This window comes from Pongo abelii, chromosome 3 (assembly GCF_028885655.2).
Source record: "Pongo abelii isolate AG06213 chromosome 3, NHGRI_mPonAbe1-v2.0_pri, whole genome shotgun sequence".
NCBI lineage: Eukaryota > Metazoa > Chordata > Mammalia > Primates > Hominidae > Pongo > Pongo abelii.
Genome location: NC_071988.2, coordinates 65448680 through 65471946, shown reverse-complemented (window position 1 = coordinate 65471946; position 23267 = coordinate 65448680). Strand labels below are relative to the sequence as shown.

The following is a 23267-nucleotide window of genomic DNA, read 5'->3' as shown; positions in this document are numbered from 1 at the left end:
ATTCCATATTCAGGAATTTGCAAAACTTCAGTCATTCCTATCTCGGCTGGCTTGGCAGTTAGAGTCATACGGCAGTTACAGTGCACTGCAGGCCTGCAATTAGGAGCAATTTAAATGATTCAGATTGGAATGGTAGTACAGTCATTAGGCGATGTTGTCTGCTGATATAGCCAGGAAAGAGGCGTCAGAGTTATTTCTGTCCCAAGTGTGGTGTGTGACCCTGGACAAGTCACTGGTTGCTTCACCTTTTCCAGCAGGAAAGGAAGCGTAAACTCATCCAGCACCAGAGCAGGCAGCTGGGAGGTATCCCAGGACTGTTAAACCCTCTGGCATCTTCCCACGAGGGCTGTAAACATCTCCCATCATCCCATTGAAACGCTGTGTATTTTTACCACCTGCATCCAGCATTCCTGGAACTTACTACCTGAGGAAACTGTGGATTCCCCCTCACGGAAGATGGCCTGCCTGCCCAGAGAGAATTTTTTTTCCCCTTCAGGAAAATAAATGTTGACATTCCTATTTTCCTCCTACTTTTGTCTCCCTCGTCTTCTTCTTTCCCTCCTCCTGATTTTGGGAATGCTTTGGTTCCACCGGTTTTAATATTGGACTACCTAGAGGTTTTGGGGTTTGGTTTGGGGGAGGGTGGAGGAAGAAGGAAAAATGGAAGAGGGAAGAAAAGGAAGTCCGGATTCCCACAGCCTGGGCCTCAGCTGGCTGCTGCCAGTCAATAGCTCGCAAAGCGAGGGGGAGGGGAAGGAAGAGAAATTGTAGTCGAGGGCGGCGTCTGGGGGCTGGCTCTGGTGCTTGACCTCAGGGGAGCTGGCTCCTGTCCCCGATCCGCCCCAGACAGATAGATCTAAGCTACCTACCTCTTCGCATCTGGGAACTCTGTGCCTTTTGAGAGTTGAAGGCTTAAAACAACAGCAACAACAACAAGAACAAAACTATTCACGTTTTTATCCAATAGAAACTCAGGTAGGTGTGGCTATTCCTTTATTATTTAAAAGAAAAAAAGGGAGGTAACAAAACCTTTCACACTCAGGTGTTTCAGGAAAAGGTTTCACGCCACTAGTTTGATAATTGAGAAACATCACTCACACAAAGGCCCCCCCCTTCACGCGGACAGGGTGTCCCCTGGGCAAGGGGGAGGGGAGGGCGAGCCCGCCAACCTGATGCATCATCTAGAAGGCCACGCCTTCAGCGGTCTTGCCTTTGGCGAAGGACAGGATCCAACTTGGGAGGGGATCACAGGCTCCGGTTCAAGGCCTTGGGTGGGCAGGGGAAGGGTGTAGGTGAAATGAATTCGCATAAAGCTTCACTGAACAGCCTGGAGATTGTGAGGTTTCACTTGCCATATTCACATACACACAGTCATCTACATATATGGTGTGATGAATTGTTGTAAAACAGAAAGAAAATAGAGAAGTAAGAGTTAATCCAGGAGTGGAGCTAACTCCCAGGTATAGTGTATAAAGGAAGAGAAAAAACTACGCAATTAGCCTTCTCAGTTGAGATCTTTCTTGGTACTCCTGGATTTCGAATAATATGCATGAGTTAAAAAAAAATAATATGGGCTTTTTTTTGGCCATTAGGGCTGTTACATTATCATGGAAATGATATTTCTAAACTACTAGAAAAAAACGTAATCATAAAAATGAACATTGTGTTTAACAGGTGCTACTTATTGTTCTGAGCACTTTATACAAGAAACCTGTGTCGGGATGCCCTCTCTCACCACTCCTATTCAACATAGTGTTGGAAGTTCTGGCCAGGGCAATCAGGCAGGATAAGGAAATAAAGGGTATTCAATTAGGAAAAGAGGAAATCAAATTGTCCCTGTTTGCAGATGACATGATTGTATATCTAGAAAACCCCATTGTCTCAGCCCAAAATCTCCTGAAGCTGATAAGCAACTTCAGCAAAGTCTCAGGATACAAAATCAATGTACAAAAATCACAAGCATTCTTATACATCAATAACAGACAAACAGAGAGCCAAATCATGAGTGAACTCCCATTCACAATTGCTTCAAACAGAATAAAATGCCTAGGAATCCAACTTACAAGGGACGTGAAGGACCTCTTCAAGGAGAACTACAAACCACTGCTCAATGAAATAAAAGAGGATACAAACAAATGGAAGAACATTCCATGCTCATGGGTAGGAAGAATCAATATCATGAAAATGGCCATACTGCCCAAGGTAATTTATAGATTCAATGCCATCCCCGTCAAGCTACCAATGACTTTCTTCACAGAATTGGAAAAAACTACTTGAAAGTTCATATGAAACCAAAAAAGAGCCCGCATCGCCAAGTCAATCCTAAGCCAAAAGAACAAGGCTGGAGGCATCACGCTACCCGACTTCAAACTATACTATAAGGCTACAGTAACCAAAACAGCACGGTACTGGTACCAAAACAGAGATATAGATCAATGGAACAGAACAGAGCCCTCAGAAATAATGCCACATATCTACAGCTATCTGATCTTTGACAAAGCTGAGAAAAACAAGCAATGGGGAAAGGATTCCCTATTTAATAAATGGTGCTGGGAAAACTGGCTAGCCATATGTAGAAAGCTGAAACTGGATCCCTTCCTTACACCTCATACAAAAATTAATTCAAGATGGATTAAAGACTTAAACGTTAGACCTAAAACCATAAAAACCCTAGAAGAAAACCTAGGCATTACTGTTCAGGACATAGGCATGGGCAAGGACTTCATGTCTAAAACACCAAAAGCAATGGCAACAAAAGCCAAAATTGACAAATGGGATCTCATTAAACTCAAGAGCTTCTGCACAGCAAAAGAAACTACCATCAGAGTGAACAGGCAACCTACAAAATGGGAGAAAATTTTCGCAACCTACTCATCTGACAAAGGGCTAATATCCAGAATCTACAATGAACTCAAACAAATTTACAGAAAAAAACAAACAACCCCATCAAAAAGTGGGCGAAGGACATGAACAGACACTTCTCAAAAGAAGACATTTATGCAGCCAAAAAACATATGAACAAATGCTCACCATCACTGGCCATCAGAGAAATGCAAATCAAAACCACAATGAGATACCATCTCACACCAGTTAGAATGGCAATCATTAAAAAGTCAGAAAACAACAGGTGCTGGAGAGGATGTGGAGAAATAGGAACACTTTTACACTGTTGGTGGGACTGTAAACTAGTTCAACCCTTGTGGAAGTCAGTGTGGCGATTCCTCAGGGATCTAGAACTAGAAATACCATTTGACCCAGCCATCCCATTACTGGGTATATACTCAAAGGACTATAAATCATGCTGCTATAAAGACACATGCACACGTATGTTTATTGCGACACTATTCACAATAGCAAAGACTGGGAACCAACCCAAATGTCCAATGATGGTAGACTGGATTAAGAAAATTGTGGCACATATACAGCATGGAATACTATGCAGCCATAAAAAATGATGAGTTCATGTCCTTTGTAGGGACATGGATGAAACTGGAAATCATCATTCTCAGTAAACTATCTCAAGAACAAAAAACCAAACACCGCATGTTCTCACTCATAGGTGGGAATTGAACAATGAGAACACATGGACACAGGAAGGGGAACATCACACTCTGGGGACTGTTGTGGGGTGGGGCGAGGTGGGAGGGATAGCTTTAGGAGATATACCTAATGCTAAATGACGAGTTAATAGGTGCAGCACACCAGCATGGCACATGTATACATACATAACTAACCTGCACATTGTGCACATGTACCCTAAAACTTAAAGTATAATAATAACAAAATTAAATTAAAAAAAAAAAAAGAACCCTGTGTCAGGTATCATTGCTGTTTGCATTCTACAGCTGGGAGAACCAAGACATAGTGAATCTGAGAAACTGCCTAAGGACAAGCTCATCAGCAAGTGGCAGAGCAGTTTTTAATCAAGGCCCACTTTTTAACCACTGGAAAGAAAGGAGGGAAGGTTCTGATTTCATGCTCATTGGGACACTTCCTGGACACATTCAGCTTCTTACCCATTATTCAGAAGGAGATGTAGAAACCTGTAGAAGTAGCCCTGGGGAGTGTCGTTTCTGATAAAGGATGTCTCCATTTGGAAATTAATTAGTAATCTGGTCTATACATTGAAAGTGTGTGTATAAAATATATATATATGTATATATAAATATGTATATATTCATAAATTCATGCATATATTTATGAGAAATCATACCAGGAAATCCATCACCCCTGGGTGCACACTTGAAATCATCTTTTGAGAGCTTATCAAACCAACCCCAAGATGGAAGGCCAGCTTGAGGGACCCCTCAGGAATGACCAGTTGTAACTCTCTATGACATCTTTTATGGTCATTTTTCTCTGTAACTTCTGCAGTCTATCACTTTAAAATCTGAAAATTTAATCCGAGTGGCCATAAGAACATGGAACTGTGTACATTTGGATAATATGAGACAACGAAAAATTAAGTTTCATTATAAACCACTACCAGGAAAGGTGGTTTAGACTAGGCTTGGCAAATCCTGGACATATAGTGCTCCATTCCCTCCTTCCATACCATTCTCACTGTCATTGCTAAAGACCATGACACTTTTCAACTCAGAAGGAACTTTGGAATTTGAAGATATTACTCCGGGCACACTAGCAGTTGGTTTTAACCCCCAAGATCAAACCCTTTTCTTTTACTTTCTTACTTTCTTTTCTTTCTTTCTTTCTTCTAAAAATTTTTTTTTAGAGACAACTCTCCCTTTGTCATCCAAGCTATAGTGCAGTGGTGCCATCATGGCTCACTGCAGCCCTAACCTCCTGGGCTCAAGTGATCCTCCCACCTCAGCCTCCCAAGTAGCTGGGACCACAGGCACGTGCCACCATGCCCAGCTAGTTTTTACATTTTTTCTAGAGATGAGGTCTCACTATGTTGCCCAGGCTGTTCTCAAACTCCTGACCTCAAGTGATCCTCCCACCTCGGCCTCCCAAAGTGCTGGGATTACAGGTGCGAGCCACTTGGTCCCCTTTTCTATCTCTAGTTGGACAGTAAGTGAGACAGAGAAGAGGGCTGATCAGGAAGCAAAAATATTGGTGTTGGCTGGTGCCATTGGGGAATATTTCATGAAGAAAGGAACATGAATTGGGCCTTGAAGGATTTGGAGAGGTGGTGAGAGGGCACAGATCATTCCAGACAGGGCAGTGGCATGGGTGGAACAGGAATGATCATAGCAGATATCTGTTGGGGAGGAACATGTGTGTGGTGTGGGAGAAGAGGAATACGAGACAATGAAATATCCACCTTGTTAGGGCGAAGAGGATCCACTGATTGCTAAATTTAGATGGGCTGAGACTGTAAAGAGCCTCGGGAACCTCAAGGGCTAACTGCTTCATGTCCTCACATGCCTGTTGACTACTTTTCTCATGATGATTAAACAGCTTAAGAAAAAGAAACTCAGTATCTTGGGCATGGGGTAATTTCTTACGCATGACAATGGTTTTCAGCATTGAGCTAAACTTCCAGGATACGCCATTTCGGCAACCACATGATCTTTCTCTTTAGGAGCAAGCCTCCTTTGCAGTCAACATATCCTGGAAACTTTGTTCTTTGGATAGGCAGGTGGAAAACATTAGAAAGCTTTCTGAACTCAAAGTTGGGCCTGTCCTAGTTAACCAGCCGGCTCACTTGGGCTTTTTGATTAGTTTGAATTCCTTTATATATCTTGACAGGGAAATCTAAGGGGGGAAGGAGGTCTGTCTTCAAAGCTCTTTTCTTGTAGATCCCCACAATGAAGTTTGGCGTCCTCAAGGACTCCTCCTGGCAATGAACCTACAGCGAAGACCATGCCTTGTGATTCAGCAGAATTACTTTGCCCCTGTTTTGCTTCCTATTTTTTTTCCCATGACATATTTTCAGAGTTGTCTATGATGATTGAATGCCATAACTAAAATGGACATATTCCATTTGACTTTAATAAAAGTCATCTCTACAAAAAGCCTCTTTGGCTATCTTTTGAAGGTATTTAACATTATGATTTGGACTTGTTTATTACATTACATACCATCATATTGGCCGTAATTACTTTTTTAAATGGGCTCAGCTCCATATCTTTTATTGGCTAATTATATGTGCTTAGCATAACGCAGATGAGCAGATCTCAGAAGGGCAATTATGGGAAATAAGAGTAATAATCACAAACATCAGCTGATGTGATAGAATGCCATCTGGTTCTGTGTATATGGAAGATATTCCATTTCTCTCACAAACTCACAACCTGTGTGTTGCCTGGTTTGCAGATGAGTTTCTAGGGTAACCTGTGGACCTACAGTTTAGGAGGAAACACTTCTCTGGTTTGTGTGCTTTTGGGGAGAGAGAGAGAGTATCTCAGGGAAATTAGCATTAAATCAATTATTGAAGTTGGCGCACATTTTGTGAAAGTTTACCACACTGATTTGTGGTCAGCATGTTCTTCTTTAGTAGGAAAAAAAAAAGAACTTCATTGTTATTGTCTTTATAATGGTCACAAGACCTACATCTTATGACAATTACACATATTTTTATGTTTCTATGATCTCCATTCTTGCATAAACAGGGTGGATTATTCCCAGGGAATTTTTTGGTGGTGGCTGTTGCTATTTTGAAGGTTGCCATGTCTTTGTTCTTTCTTGGATCCTTCATACATGGCTACTTTAATTGACCCAGTTCCACATACCAGATTTAAAATGTCTCTTCTCCTTGTTAACTTTGACTTCATCCTGAAGGCTTCCACATTCTTGTAGATGACCCCTCCAGCATCCCTGACTTCCCTCTATTATAATGACAATTACATTCCCCTCTACTTCTATTGAGTCACCCATTATCAGGATCACCCCTTAGATCTTGTTATCACCCCAAAATCTCCCATTTCAAAAGAAATCTGAGAATGCAACTCTCTACTGTATTTTCTTATTCATTCAGATTTTTCATTCCCTTCCTCAAATTTTACATTCTTTCTGAATGGACTGTACTGTCTGGTTCCTGGACTCCGGGAGGCTGCCCAAGAATATCTACTCCTTACTAGTTTCACTTTAAGTCCATCTAGCCCAGCTCCTACTTCCTTGCCAGCATCTTCAGCTTCCTAAGGACCTGGCAAAACCACGTTGCCAGCCTTCTTTTTCTACAAGCCTGGAGATGAGTGCCTCTACCTATGTATGCTTTGCAATGCTAGCTGCACTTGTCACTCTCCTTGGCAAACTATCAATTGATATTCCTGATCTTTTCAGTAGTCATTCAGCCTCAGCTCCTTTGCCTTGCCTGGCCTGTGAGGCTTTTTATGATCTGGCCCCTGTCTGCCTTCAAACTTTATCCATATCTCTGATCCTTTGCAAGCACAGAATGCCACCACCTGCCAGCCCCCATGCCATAGTAACACTGTGTTAGAGGGGTGCACTCCCCTCACCCCCATTTCCATAGAGAACTGGTTTTCTAAGCACATTCTGGCCATATTCCACCCTTCATTCTCTCTGTCCCTGGGAGTCCTTGACTGGTAAAATGGAAATGAACAGCAGGGCAAACTTGGGTTTGCACCTCTCTTTCCTGTCTTGAAAGTGAGCCAGAGCTTTCATCTGTGGCTCCACACTCTAAGTCTCTCCAGGGCAGGCTCCTGTCTAGGAGGCTGCCATGCCTACATCTGCCCAGTCTGAGTGCCTTCTAGCTCTGTTTCCCTTGTTCTAACCTTGTTCTCCAATTTAGCCATTGTCATTTCAAAGGTGATATTTTGGCCTCCAAAATTATTCTTTTAAAATTTTCTCAAATTATCCTGAACCTAGGTGAGGAAAAGGGGTCCTCCTTGGATACTCCCCAAACCTGACTCTCTGTGGTTCCCATAACAACCAGGCTGGACATTTTTATGGTTATTTCTAAGATTTATTGTACCATTGTTGCGCCATCCTAACATTTGTTGAACCATTGCCTAGATCAGTGTTAGGCTCTTTGCCTATGTTCTGAATCCTGGCAAAAAAATCCCATGAGCTAACTACAAACAGGTGAAGAGACTGAGTCTCTGAGAGGTAAAGTAACTTGTCCAACATGCCTGGTTGGTTATGGGCAGACTTGAGACTCAGTCCCAGGCAGTATTATTCCTCCATCTGCAGGGCTCAGCTCAGATACCATCTCCTTTATAGGACCTTCCTGACTTCCCCAAGCAGATACTGATGCCTATTCTGCACTCGTGACGTACTGTACTTCAGCAATTATTTTACTGACTGTGATTTTTTTTTTTGAGACAGGGTCTTGCTGTGTTGCCCAGGCTGGAGTGCAGTGGCACAATCACGGTTTACTGTAGCCTTGACCTCCTTATGATCAAGGGATTCTCCACCTCAGCCTCCCAAGTACCTAGGACTACAGGCATGCACCACCATGCCCAGCAAATTTTTTGTATTTTTTGTAGAGATGGGGTCTTGCCTAGTTGCCCAGGCTGGTCTCGAACTCCTGGGCCCAAGCGATCCTCCTGCCTTGGCCTCCCAAAATGGTAGGACTAGAGGTGTGAGCCACTGCACCTAGCCCTGACTGTAATTTTTAAAGACTGTTTCCTCTCTAGACAGCGAGGAAAGGAATGTGACTTTCCACGTAATCTCAGGACTTAGCCTGGTATCTGGAAGAAACATAGGAGGCCTTTGATAAATATTAGTTTAGAGAAATAAAGATGAATGTAAGTCAAAGGAAGGAATGGAGGAAAGGAGGGATTACTCGTTGTTAAATTACATCTTGAGTCATCTCTTCGTTTTCTTGAGAGTCAAAGCCTGTACACTTTGGGAAGGGAGCTAACTTTATCACATTTAATTTTCACAATAATTCACAATAATGAAGACATTAATTCATTCATTCATTTATACACCAAATTTATTAAGCACCTTCAATATGACAAAGATGGAAAGAATCTCTGCATTTGAGGAACTTAGAGTCAATAAGGAAGCAGAGCTAAGGACAAACAATTAAAGTGCAAGGTAGAAATTGCTTAACAGAGGAGTGTTACCGATGCAGTTACATGAGACAGCAGGCCAGCTTGTTTCTTCTAATTTTAAGGCTCCAAGTTATTATAAAGTACTTTCCTGAGTTTGTAGAGCTAACATTTGAGTGGCATGTGAACCACGGCAATTCATCTTGAATAGGGGGTGGGTAAAATAAGGCTGAGACCTATTGGGCTGCATTCCCAGACAGTTATGGCATTCTAAGTCACAGGATGAGATAAAAGATTGGCACAAGACACAGGTCAGAAAGACTTTGCTGATAAAACAGGTTGCAGTAAAGAAGCCAGCTAAAACCCACCAAAACCAAGGTGGCTATGTGAGTAACCTCTGGTTGTCCTCACTGCTACACTCCCATTAGCACCATGATGGTTTATAAATGCCATGGCAACATCAGGAAGTTACCCTATATGGTAAAAAAAGGGGAGGCCTGAATAATCCACCCCTTATTTAGCATATATCAAGAAATAACCATAAAAATGGGCAACGAGCAGCCCTTGGGCCTGCTCTGTCTATGGAGTAGCCATTCTTTTATTCCTCTACTTTCTTAATAAACTTGCTTTCACTTTACTCTGTGGACTCACCCTGAATTCTTTCTTGCACAAGATCCAAGAACCCTCTCTTGGGGTCTGGATTGGGACCCCTTTCCTGTAACAGTGCCAGTTGACTATAGAGCCCGTGATTTTCCCAGGTCCCCTACAGCCTTATCTTGGCTCTTATCCATGAAGGGCCAGGCAGAGGAGGCTCATGGGAACTGAGACTGAAGCACATTTTCAGATTCTATGTATGTCACCCGAGAAAACCTATACCTCTTATAGCTTTAGAATTTGCACAATGTAGAGGCAGCTGCTCTGAGTGGGTAGAAAGACTATGTATATTTCAGATATGGTCTCAGTTTCATGCCCACAGTCAGGGCTGGCTGGCATTACACCTTGGGAAGAACTTGAAAAAGATCTGTGCTCAGCAGGTGACAGTAACATCTGTGGCTGTTTGGATGAATTTAAAATTCCTTTAAGGTAGAGTTGGAAGCTCAGTAACCTTTTTAAAAAGGCCCCTCTCCCCAATACCATACACTTTTTAAGTGTTGTATTATTTAAATCCCTGTTAATTCTATTTTTATATAGTCAGTGCTCAGTGGATAGGAGAAAATTACTATTTTCCTCACATTAATCCTCCACGCATTTGCTGTTTTTTATGCTATCCAATAGAGTACTCTGTCCTCTAGGAGCCCAAATTCTTCAAACTTTTTCCCAAAGGGGTTGAAAATTCATAACAATTAGTAACATAAAGTGACTCAAGGACACATGCACACGAAAACAAGTCCTAGTAGGGAATGGAGTGGGAAAGGCAAAAGCCAGAGGGTAATTGTTTTGCTGGCCTACTCGGGTACGAGAAGCGCAGGAGAAGCCAATTTTCTAGGTGGGGAAGTGTTTTCCTTCCCATGAACTTTTGCTTCCAAGAAAGTGCAGGCCCTCAAAAACACGGATTATGGCCAAGGAGCTTACCCTTTTATTGCTCCTAAATTAAAGAATACAAGAAAGAGAATATCATGAAAACCACTCACTATTACCAGAGAGAAGGACTCTCGGTCAGATTCCGACTAACAGGGTCTCAATATAATAATAGGGGAAGTTCATTTGACTTTTCTCAAATCAAGAGCATGTGAAGACACCCCTTTTTAACTTGGACATGAACCTGGATGGGTGGCCTCTGTTTTTTTATTTTTATTTTTATTATTTTTTTTAATTTTTGAGACAGAGTCTCACTCTGTTGCCCAGGCTGGAGTGCAGTGGTGCAATCTTGGCTTGCTGCAACCTCCAGCTCCTGGGTTCAAGCGATTTTCCTGCCTCAGCCTCCTGAGTAGCTGGGATTACAGGTGCCCGCCACCACACCTGGCTAATTTTTATATTTTTAGTAGAGATGGGGTTTCACCATGTTGGCCAGGCTGATCTCGAACTCTTGACCTCGTGACCCACCCGCCTTGGCTTCCCAAAGTGCTGAAATTACAGGTGTGAGCCACCGTGTCTGGCCGACCTCTCTTTTTAGAGCTGGAATTCAGCTCTTAAAAGTTGGCACTTGTCTCATGGACACTTGTCACTAATCTCTGATGAGTTGCCTGGAATAAACAAGATTAAACTTGTGGCCATCAAGCCATCACGAGGTGGAGCAGCAAATATGGATTCGGCTGAGGTAGAGGGAGGGCTTGTCCATGTCCGCAGCAGGTAACTGTGGCTCCACAAGCAGCTGTCTCCTGCCAGGGTCAGTGTGGACGCCAAACTTCCTGTCTAAAGTTTAGATTATCACAGAGTAATGAATACTTTCCCTGCTACTCTTCTCTGAGTATTATGAGAGTGTGGGGAGTTATGATCATGAACCATCTCTGGAGTCCACTGTCTCTGAATACCTCAACTAATCCTGATTTGGAAATGTTGTCTTCAACTGCAATCACAGGACCAAAGTAAACCTGAGGGAGAAGGGATATAATCATGTCTGAGAAGGCTGGCACAGTGGCTCATGCCTGTAATCCCAGCAGTTTGGGAGGCTGAGGCAGGTGGATTACTTGAGGCCAGGAGTTTGAGGAAAGCCGGCCAATATAGCAAAACCCCATCTCTACTAAAAATACAAAATTTAGCCAGGCGTGGTGGTGGGTGCCTGTAATCCCAGCTACTCAGGAGGCTGAAGCAGGAGAATCACCTGAACCCGGGAAGCCGAGGTTGCAGTGAGCCAAGATGGCACCATTGCACTCCAGTCTGGGGGACAGAGGAAGATTATGCAAGAAAGAAAGAAAGAAAGGGAGAGCAGTGGTTCTCCCAGCATGCAGCTGGAGATCTGAGAAAGGGCAGACTGCCTCCTCAAGTGGGTCCCTGACCCCTGACCCCCGAGCAGCCTAAGGGGGAGGCACCCCCCAGCAGGGGCAGACTGATACCTCACACGGCTGGGTACTCCAACAGACCTGCAGCTGAGGATCCTGTCTGTTAGAAGGAAAACTAACAAACAGAAAGGACATCCACACCAAAAACCCATCTGTACATCACCATCATCAAAGACCAAAAGTAGATAAAACCACAAAGATGGGGAAAAAACAGAGCAGAAAAACTGGAAACTCTAAAAACCAGAGCACCTCTCCTCCTCCAAAGGAACGCAGTTCCTCACCAGCAACGGAACAAAGCTGGACGGAGAATGACTTTGACGAGCTGAGAGAAGAAGGCCTCAGACGATCAAATTACTCCGAGCTACGGGAGGATATTCAAACCAAAGGCAAAGAAGTTGAAAACTTTGAAAAAAATTTAGAAGAATGTATAACTAGAATAACTGATACAGAGAAGTGCTTTAAGGAACTGATGGAGCTGAAAACCAAGGCTCGAGAACTACGTGAAGAATGCAGAAGCCTCAGGAGCCGATGTGATCAACTGGAAGAAAGGGTATCAGCGATGGAAGATGAAATGAATGAAATGAAGTGAGAAGGGAAGTTTAGAGAAAAAAGAATAAAAAGAAATGAGCAAAGCCTCCAAGAAATATGGGACTATGTGAAAAGACCAAACCTACATCTGATTGGTGTACCTGAAAGTGACGGGGAGAATGGAACCAAGTTGGAAAACACTCTGCAGGATATTATCCAGGAGAACTTCCCCAATCTAGCAAGGGAGGCCAACATTCAGATTCAGGAAATACAGAGAATGCCACAAAGATACTCCTCGAGAAGAGCAACTCCAAGACACATAATTGTCAGATTCACCAAAGTTGAAATGAAGGAAAAAATGTTAAGGGCAGCCAGAGAGAAAGGTCGGGTTACTCACAAAGGGAAGCCCATCATACTAACAGCGGGTCTCTCGGCAGAAACTCTACAAGCCAGAAGAGAGTGGGGGCCAATATTCAACATTCTTAAAGAAAAGAATTTTCAACCCAGAATTTCACATCCAGCCAAACTAAGCTTCATAAGTGAAGGAGAAATAAAATACTTTACAGACAAGCCAATGCTGAGAGATTTTGTCACCACCAGGCCTGCCCTAAAAGAGCTCCTTAAGGAAGTGCTAAACATGGAAAGGAACAACCGGTACCAGCCACTGCAAAATCATGCCAAAATGTAAAGACCATCGAGACTAGGAAGAGACTGCATCAACTAATGAGCAAAATAACCAGCTAACATCATAATGACGGGATCAAATTCACACATCATAATGACGGGATCAAATTCACACATAACAATATTAACTTTAAATGTAAATGGACTAAATGCTCCAATTAAAAGACACAGACTGGCAAATTGGATAAAGAGTCAAGACCCATCAGTGTGCTGTATTCAGGAAACCCATCTCACGTGCAGAGACACACATAGGCTCAAAATAAAAGGATGGAGGAAGATCTACCAAGCAAATGGAAAACAAAAAAAGGCAGGGGTTGCAATCCTAGTCTCTGATAAAACAGACTTTAAACCAATGAAGATCAAAAGAGACAAAGAAGGCCATTACATAATGGTAAAGCGATCAATTCAACAAGAAGAGCTAACTATCCTAAATATATATGCACCCAATACAGGAGCACCCAGATTCATAAAGCAAGTCCTGAGTGACCTACAAAGAGACGTAGACTCCCACACATTAATAATGGGAGACTTTAACACCCCACTGTCAACATTAGACAGATCAACAAGACAGAAAGTCAACAGGGATACCCAGGAATTGAACTCAGCTCTGCACCAAGCAGACCTAATAGACATCTACAGAACTCTCCACCCCAAATCAACAGAATATACATTTTTTTCAGCACCACACCACACCAATTCCAAAATTGACCACATAGTTGGAGGTAAAGCTCTCCTCAATAAATGTAAAAGAAGAGAAATGATAACAAACTGTCTCTCAGACCACAGTGCAATCAAACTAGAACTCAGGATTAAGAATCTCACTCAAAACCACTCAACTACATGGAAACTGAACAACCTGCTCCTGAATGGCTACTGGGTACATAACGAAATGAAAGCAGAAATAAAGATGTTCTTTGAAACCAACGAGAACCAAGACACAACATACCAGAATCTCTGGGATGCATTCAAAGCAGTGTGTAGAGGGAAATTTATAGCACTAAATGCCCACAAGAGAAAGCAGGAAAGATCCAAAATTGACACCCTAACATCACAATTAAAAGAACTAGAAAAGCAAGAGCAAACACATTCAAAAGCTAGCAGAAGGCAAGAAATAACTAAAATCAGAGCAGAACTGAAGGAAATAGAGACACAAAAGACCCTCCAAAAAATTAATGAATCCAGGAGCTGGTTTTTTGAAAGGATCAACAAAATTGATAGACCGCTAGCAAGACTAATAAAGAAAAAAAGAAGAATCAAATAGATGCAATAAAAAATGATAAAGGGGATATCATCACCGATCCCACAGAAATACAAACTACCATCAGAGAATACTACAAACACCTCTATGCAAATAAACTAGAAAATCTAGAAGAAATGGATAAATTCCTCGACACATACACGCTCCCAAGACTAAACCAGGAAGAAGTTGAATCTCTGAATAGACCAATAACAGGAGCTGAAATTGTGGCAATAATCAATAGCTTACCAACCAAAAAGAGTCCAGGACCAGATGGATTCACAGCTGAATTCTACCAGAGGTACAAGGAGGAACTGGTGCCATTCCTTCTGAAACCATTCCAATCAATAGAAAAAGAGGGAATCCTCCCTAACTCATTTTATGAGGCCAGCATCATCCTGATACCAAAGCCGGGCAGAGACACAACCAAAAAAGAGAATTTTAGACCATATCCTTGATGAACATTGATCCAAAAATCCTCAATAAAATACTGGCAAACCGAATCCAGCAGCATATCAAAAAGCTTATCCACTATGATCAATTGGGCTTCATCCCTGGGATGCAAGGCTGGTTCAATATACGCAAATCAATAAATGTAATCCAGCATATAAACAGAAGGAAAGACAAAAACCACATGATTATCTCAATAGATGCAGAAAAGGCCTTTGACAAAATTCAACAACCCTTCATGCTAAAAACTCTCAATAAATTAGGTATTGATGGGACGTATCTCAAAATAATAAGAGCTATCTATGACAAACCCACAGCCAATATCATACTGAATGGGCAAAAACTGGAAGCATTCCCTTTGAAAACTGGCACAAGACAGGGATGCCCTCTCTTACCACTCCTATTAACATAGTGTTGGAAGTTCTGGCCAGGGCAATCAGGCAGGATAAGGAAATAATGGGTATTCAATTAGGAAAAGAGGAAGTCAAATTGTCCCTGTTTGCAGATGAAATGATTGTATATCTAGAAAACCCCATCGTCTCAGCCCAAAATCTCCTGAAGCTGATAAGCAACTTCAGCAAAGTCTCAGGATACAAAATCAATGTACAACAATCTCAAGCATTCTTATACACCAATAACAGACAAACAGAGAGCCAAATCATGAGTGAACTCCCATTCACAATTGCTTCAAACAGAATAAAATGCCTAGGAATCCAACTTACAAGGGACGTGAAGGACCTCTTCAAGGAGAACTACAAACCACTGCTCAAGGAAATAAAAGAGGATACAAACAAATGGAAGAACATTCCATGCTCATGGGTAGGAAGAATCAATATCATGAAAATGGCCATACTGCCCAAGGTAATTTGTAGATTCACTGCCATCCCCATCAAGCTACCAATGACTTTCTTCACAGAATTGGAAAAAACTACTTTAAAGTTCATATGGCACCAAAAAAGAGCCCGCATCGCCAAGTCAATCCTAAGCCAAAAGAACAAAGCTGGAGGCATCACGCTACCTGACTTCAAACTATACTACAAGGCTACAGTAACCAAAATAGCATGGTACTGGTACCGAAACAGAGATATAGATCAATGGAACAGAACAGAGCCATCAGAAATAACGCTGCATATCTACAACTATCTGATCTTTGACAAACCTGACAAAAACAAGCAATGGGGAAAGGATTCCCTGTTTAATAAATGGTGCTGGGAAAACTGGCTAGCCATATGTAGAAAGCTGAAACTGGATCCCTTCCTTACACCTTATAGAAAAATCAATTCAAGATGGATTAAAGACTTAAACGTTAGACCTAAAACCATAAAAACCCTAGAAGAAAACCTAGGCATTACTGTTCAGGACATAGGCATGGGCAAGGACTTCATGTCTAAAACACCAAAAGCAATGGCAACAAAAGCCAAAATTGACAAATGGGATCTCATTAAACTCAAGAGCTTCTGCACAGCAAAAGAAACTACCATCAGAGTGAACAGGCAACCTACAAAATGGGAGAAAATTTTCACAACCTACTCATCTGACAAAGGGGTAATATCCAGAATCTACAATGAACTCCAACAAATTTACAAGAAAAAAACAAACAACCCCATCAAAAAGTGGGCAAAGGACATGAACAGACACTTCTCAGAAGAAGACATTTATGCAGCCAAAACACACATGAAAAAATGCTCACCATCACTGGCCATCAGAGAAATGCAAATCAAAACCACAATGAGATACCATCTCACACCAGTTAGAATGGTAATCATTAAAAAGTCAGGAAACAACAGGTGCTGGAGAGGATGTGAAGAAATAGGAACACTTTGACACTGTTGGTGGGACTGGAAACTAGTTCAACCCTTGTGGAAGTCAGTGTGGCGATTCCTCAGGGATCTAGAACTAGAAATACCATTTGACCCAGCCATCCCATTACTGGGTATATACCCAAAGGACTATAAATCATGCTACTATAAAGACACATGCACATGTATGTTTATTGTGGCACTATTCACAATAGCAAAGACTTGGAACCAACCCAAATGTCCAACAGTGATAGACTGGATTAAGAAAATGTGGCACATATACACCATGGAATACTATGCAGTCATAAAAAGTGATGAGTTCATGTCCTTTGTAGGGACATGGATGAAATTGGAAATCATCATTCTCAGTAAACTATCGCAAGAACAAAAAACCAAACACCGCATATTCTCACTCATAGGTGGGAATTGAACAATGAGAACACATGGACACAGGAAGGGGAACATCACACTCTGGGGACTGTTGTAGGGTGGGGGGATGGGGGAGGGATAACATTGGGAGATATACCTAATACTAGATGATGAGTTAGTGGGTGCAGTGCAACAGCATGGCACATGTATACATATGTAACTAACCTGCACATTGTGCACATGTACCCTAAAACTTAAAGTATAATAATAAAAAAAAAAAGTAAGAACAAAAGAGGTTTCTTCCCCCTCCATGAGGCTTCCAATTAGGTTTACTAATATTCGATTTGCACCGTTTAGCCAAAATTTACTATAGAGCTTTAAAAGCATTTATTATTAACTTTCCCCCTTTAAAAAAAAAAAAAGAAAGAAAGAAAGAAAGGGAGAGAGGGAGGGAGGGAGGGAGGGAAGGAAAATATCTGAGAAGAGGCTTGCATTTTGTATTTAAATCTATTCCACTTAGTTGTATGAATATGGAGGTTTAGGAGTTAGGAGAAGTGTTATTAACCAGACCGGGAATCCCTAAGTTCCTTGTTTGTGATATCTTAATTTGAGTCTTTGTCCATATCAGTGCCAGCCATCAGCCCGGGGTGGCCAGACTGGTCCTTCCAGTTGTGGCTGTCCCCCTAAAGTGGCATGGTCCACCCATCTCCCACTTTCGCTGAGTCTGCCCAGGAGGTGGACAGGAAATGCAGCTTTGATAAGTCCTGCTATGGGTATACTCTCACCCCCACATTGGGTGACTCTCACTAAGTGTCTTGCCAGGATGGCCAGTCCTTTTAAGTGATTAGGCTGCACCTGGACCAACACTGTTCGCATTCTGGCCACCTGCCCATAAACTCGCAGCAGCTGTGACGACTGTATGAGCCTGGCAGCAAGCCCATTGTCCCCTGGGATGCTAACTCCTCAATGCCATGTGGCTGCGGGGGTTTGGCAGAGGAGACAGCAGCTGTGCTAGGTATGTCCCCTCCTCATCTGTGCCCCCTAGAGGCAGCTGCACACACCAACTCATCTGAATTCGAAGCTAGGAGTTCCATGAGGCTCCGGCTCTACTTTCAACTCATCTCAAGACGGCATCTTCTCCAGGATAAAGGAATAGGGAACCACAAGCCAGTGGTCACTGCAGGTCAGTCTGAAGCTGCCAGTCATCTCAAAGTCAAACTCTCCAAACTGGTTACTGCTGTTTCTCCCTGCCCTGCATCCCCTCTCCTGCATACCACCCCATTCTGTAGAATCTATACCACCAACCCTCCTCACCCCTGCTCACGTGGCTGACTTCTCCAGTCAGCACAATTGTCCACCCCTGGAAATGATCCCTTGAAATTTCATAAAACATCAAAAATGGCTTCTCGTCAGATAGCCTTATGGTTCTACTGGTGTGATAGAAATAGGGACAGAGTGAGAAATAGAAACTAGGATCTGTCTGTGCAGAAACCCAAGGTAATGAAAATGAAGTTACTCTCTGAAGCGATAAGAGGATGGATCCAAATCTGTGACCTTGACATCACCATCTATTCTAGGTCCTGCAAGCAACAGATGCCAAGACTAAATTAAATATGCAGGGACTTGATTGGGGAAAATACCTGTGTGAACAACAGGGGGTGGAGCTGAGAAAGGCTGGGAGAGCTGTCAGACCACCATCCGATCTGACACCAGTGAAGGAGAGGAGGAAAGGTTAGGTGGAACTGTACCTGGGCCAACATCAGCTGTCAGAGTAATCCCAACTTTCAGGAACAAGCCTGTCTTAGGGTCCTGCAGCACTCAGTCACTCTGTCCTGCAGCACTCAGTCACTCCGTCACTGACCAGGAGCTGTACCTGGAAGGGTGGCTTGCTGCAAATGCAGGAGTGGCTTTTAGAGTGTAGCCACTTGAGTCCTTTGTCAGTGACACCTCCTATAATGGGGGATCTGTGAGGGCACTCGAATGGCCTTTCCACGTGGTAACTAAACTAATGAAGTAGCTGAGGAGATGGGGAATGGAGTCCACAGGACCCAAGTCAAGGGAAGGCGATCAGGATATTGTTTCAAGGAATGAAAAACACGTGTTGGGTGATAGTTCACAAGGCTTCAGTCTGGTCACCTGGATTGGGCTCAGTGTGAAGGAAACAGAAAGTCTGTACATCCATGACATACTATTCTACTCTATTTTAAAACAAGCCAAATATACCTGAAAGCATAGAAATTTCAAAGCCTTGAAAAAATTCTTCTGTTTTCAAGTTTGCCTTAGCACTGACAGTAGATATGAAGCTGAGACCACTTTTGAAGCTAGAAAAGGCAAGGACAAAAGTACAGAGACAATGAGTTTTGTGGACATCTTATGACCTTTCTGGGCCTCAGTTTCTTCATCCCTAAAAAGATCCCTTTCAAGTCTAAAATTCTAAAATCAAATAATGCTCAGATTGGCAAAGTTTCTAATAATCAAGGAAAGAAGTTTTCCAGGATCCAGAGCACCACAGTGTCACTGTATTAAGGCAGCAAATAAATTAGCCCTGGTTGTGCTGGCCGTGGAGCCATGGAGGGCTCCACGGTGGCTGCAGGGCTTCCTTGGGAGCTGACTCCTCACTGCATTCGAGGACCTACTCATTTTCATATTCATGGTTCCTAGCTCATGGGGAAACTCAATAACATCTTCATTAAATAAACACACAAATGGACAAAATCAATTTGGGAAGAGAAAGAGAAAAGGATTGGGGTAAAAAGTGATGTGAATTAGCAGAGCTGGGTTATAGGCAGGGTGGATATGCAGCTGGTGTCCACCATGGAGCTTGTGTTAGGCCGTTCTTGCATTGGTATATGGAAATATCTGCGACTGCTTAATTAATAAAAGAGGTTTAATTGCTTCATGGTTCTGTAGGCTGTAAAGGATGATGCCCGACATCTGCTCAGCTTCTGATGAGGCCTCAGGAAGCTTCCAATCATGGCAGAAGACAAAGGGGAACCCATGTATCACATAGCAAGAGCAGGAACAAGAGAGGCGCGGGGAGAGGTGCCACACCTTTTAAGCCATGTCTTGCAAGAACTCACTATTGTGAGGACAGTACCTTGGGGATGGTGCTAAACCATTCATGAGAAATCTGCCCCCATGATCTAATCACCCCCCACCAGGCCCCAACTCCGACACTGGAGATTACATTTTAACATGAGATTTGGGTGGGGACAAATATCCAGACTGTATCAGGGCTGTACCAGCAATTGACTCCTAACATCTGTTCTGACTGGTCAGGGTCCGTTCTGATAGGTTGGTGCCTCTACTGATTATTAAATATTTTATGCTATACCAATTATTAAATATTTTGAAAACCACTTACTGTTACATGGGCTATCATATTGCCTAGAATATTTGGTGATGGTTTCATAAATGGAAAGCAATTGATTTCTGATAGTCATTCCACCGCAACCTAAGGTCACCATATCTATTAATAATTCCTATAGATGGTAGTGGGATGGAGGGTGATTTAATCAAATTGATGACAATTTGAAGTTGCCAAACTGCTGATTTTTGTTCTACCCTTCATAGAAGAGAATTTGTATTACTCTTTTCCTGCTGCCCCACTAGAAATATATTAGCACCTAAAGCTTGTGTATTCATTTATCACAAGCATAATATGTTCTCCTTAAGCTGGATAGAGAATGTTTGAGTTAAAAATGAACTGAGACCAAAGAGAAGTGACCTGTTATTCAAGTCCTTATACTGACAAAATGCTTGGGGCAAAGGGATTGTTTGGAGAAAAGTGATGAATTCTCTAGATTTAAAAGCCAGGTGGATAAAAAGCAGAACTGGCAGAGCCTATGCCAATGTGGGATTATGGATAAAGGAAGAAGCAGGAGGAAGTAGCCCAGAAACTTACAGAAATTATAATGAGGACTCCAAATTCTCATGGGTTGTGGTACTGGCATTCAGGCCAGGTTTAACTAGATGTCCAAAGGCTGTGCAAGGGGATATCTGATATTTGGAATATTCTTATGCTCAATGTGTTTGTTTCTTCATTTGTTTCTTACAACCAAAAATGAATTATGAGTATCAGTCCAAAGTCAGAGACAGACTAATTTGTCTCTCATATAATGAACTAGAAGGTATATTTCTAAGACTAAGTATGTGTGCTTGTGTTTGGATTGGAGCTGAGCCTCTTGGGTGGGGAAGACAGGTCACAGGCCATCTTTCTCAAGAAAAGAGGCTGCAGGGGTAGAAAACTGGAAACATGATGCTATGTATGTATAGAATTCCAGGGCAAGTAAAATGTAAACGAGTGATGAAACAACATCACTCCTCACAACCCGGGTGATTTGCAAAGTCACCAGGGAATTACAGGACACCTGGATTACAAAACTATAGCAAGACTTGGAGTCCCCATTAGCATAGTGAAGTGGAAGCTGCCAGCTCAGTTAAGGGCTATGCCTAGAACTGGCATAGCACCACTTCTCCCATATTCTAGTGGTCAAAAGAGTTACAAGGCCCACCCAGATGAAAAGGGATGGAGAAATAGATTCTACCTCTGGATGGGGACTGGCAAGGTCACATTGAAGAGCATGTGGAATGGGAATTGTGTTGTATGGTAGCCATTTTGGAAAATACAATCTACTGCAACAGATGATTAAAATACTTAAAAAGAAATTTTAATGTATTATCTTCTTTAAACATAGTACAAATTTAAGGTGTATAATGTGATGTTTTGATGTATATTTTATCAAAGTGATTACTAGTCAAGCAAATTAACATATGCATCATCTTACATGGTAACTACCTTGTGTATGCGTGTATGAGGGTGGGGGTTAAAGTACCTAAATATGTTCCCAGTAAATTTCCAGTATACAATACAATATTTGTAACTATAGTCTGCATGCTGTACTTTAGATCTCTAGACTTATCCACTCTATATAACTATAACTTTGTATCCTTGGCCTACATAACCCTGTCCTCTCACCCCCACACCTGGTAACCATCATTATACTCTGTTTCTCTGAATTCATGTTTTTTTAAATTTCATATATAAGTGAAATCATGCAGTATTTTTCTTGTCTGACTTATTTTACCTAGCATAATGTCCTCTAGGTTCATCAATGTTGTCACAAATGACAGGATCTCCTTTTTAATAGCTGAATAATATCCCATTGTACATATGAACTATAATCTCTTTATCCATCATCTATCAATGGACACTTTGGTTGTTTTCATAGCTTGGCTATTATGAATCATGCTACAATCAACAACATGGGAATGCAGCAATCACCAGATATCAGCTGGTGATTCCATTTCCCAGAAGAGGGATTGCTGGGTCATGTGGTAGTTCTATTTTTATTTTTTTAAGGAACCATTATACTCTTGCCAATTCTTATCATTCCTTGTCTTTATCACAAGTGGAGGAACTAGATAAACAAGAGCAAACCAACCCACAGTTAGCAGAAGATAGGAAATAATCAAAATCAGAGCTGAACCAAAGGAAACTGGAAAAAACCATACACAAACCCAACATATCCAGAAGTTTGTTTTTTGAAAGACAGATAGACCACTAGGTAGACTAATAAAGAAAAAAAGGGAGAAGTTCCAAATAAACACAATCAGAAATGACAAAGGGGATATTATCACTGACCTCACAGAAATATAAAAAACCCTCAGAAATTATTATGAACACCTCTATGCACACGAGCTAGGAAACCTAGAGGAAATGGTTAAATCCCTGGAAACACACAACTTCTCAAGATTGAACCAGGAAGAAATTGAATCCCTGAGCAGACCAGTAATGAGTTCTGAAATTGAATCAGTAACAAAAAGCCTACCATCCAGAAAAAACAAACAAACAAACAAACAAAAACAAAACAAAAAAAGCGGAACAAGACAGATTCACAGCCAAATTCTACTGGATGTATAAAGAAGAGCTGGTACCACTCCTACTGAAACTATTCCAAAAAATTAAAGGAGGGACTCCCTAACTCATTCTATTTGGTATCATCCTGATATCAAAACCTGGTAGAGATACAATAAAAAAAGAAAACTTCAGGCCAATATCTTTGATGAACATCAATGCAAAAATCCTCAGTAAAATACTGGCAAACTGAATCTAGCAGCAGATCAAAAAGCTTATCCACCATGATCAAGAAGGCTTCATCCCTGGGATGCAAGGTTGCTTCAACATACACAAATCAATAAATGTAATTCATCACATAAACATTACTAAAGACAAAACCCACATGATTATCTCAATAGGTGCAGAAAAGGCTTCTGATAAAATTCAACATCCCTTCATGTTAAAAACCCTCAACAAACTGGGCATTGAAGGAACATACTT

The 23267-nt window shown here is 41.9% G+C and overlaps 1 long non-coding RNA gene across 1 annotated transcript; it reads left to right on the top strand.

The window, feature by feature from the left end:
* The first annotated feature begins 836 nt into the window (after positions 1-836).
* LOC100937715 (uncharacterized) lies at positions 837-21693 on the top strand. Its single transcript, XR_151514.3, has 2 exons — positions 837-975; positions 19838-21693. It is a non-coding gene; the product is annotated as an uncharacterized LOC100937715 (long non-coding RNA).
* The last annotated feature ends 1574 nt before the right edge of the window (positions 21694-23267 follow it).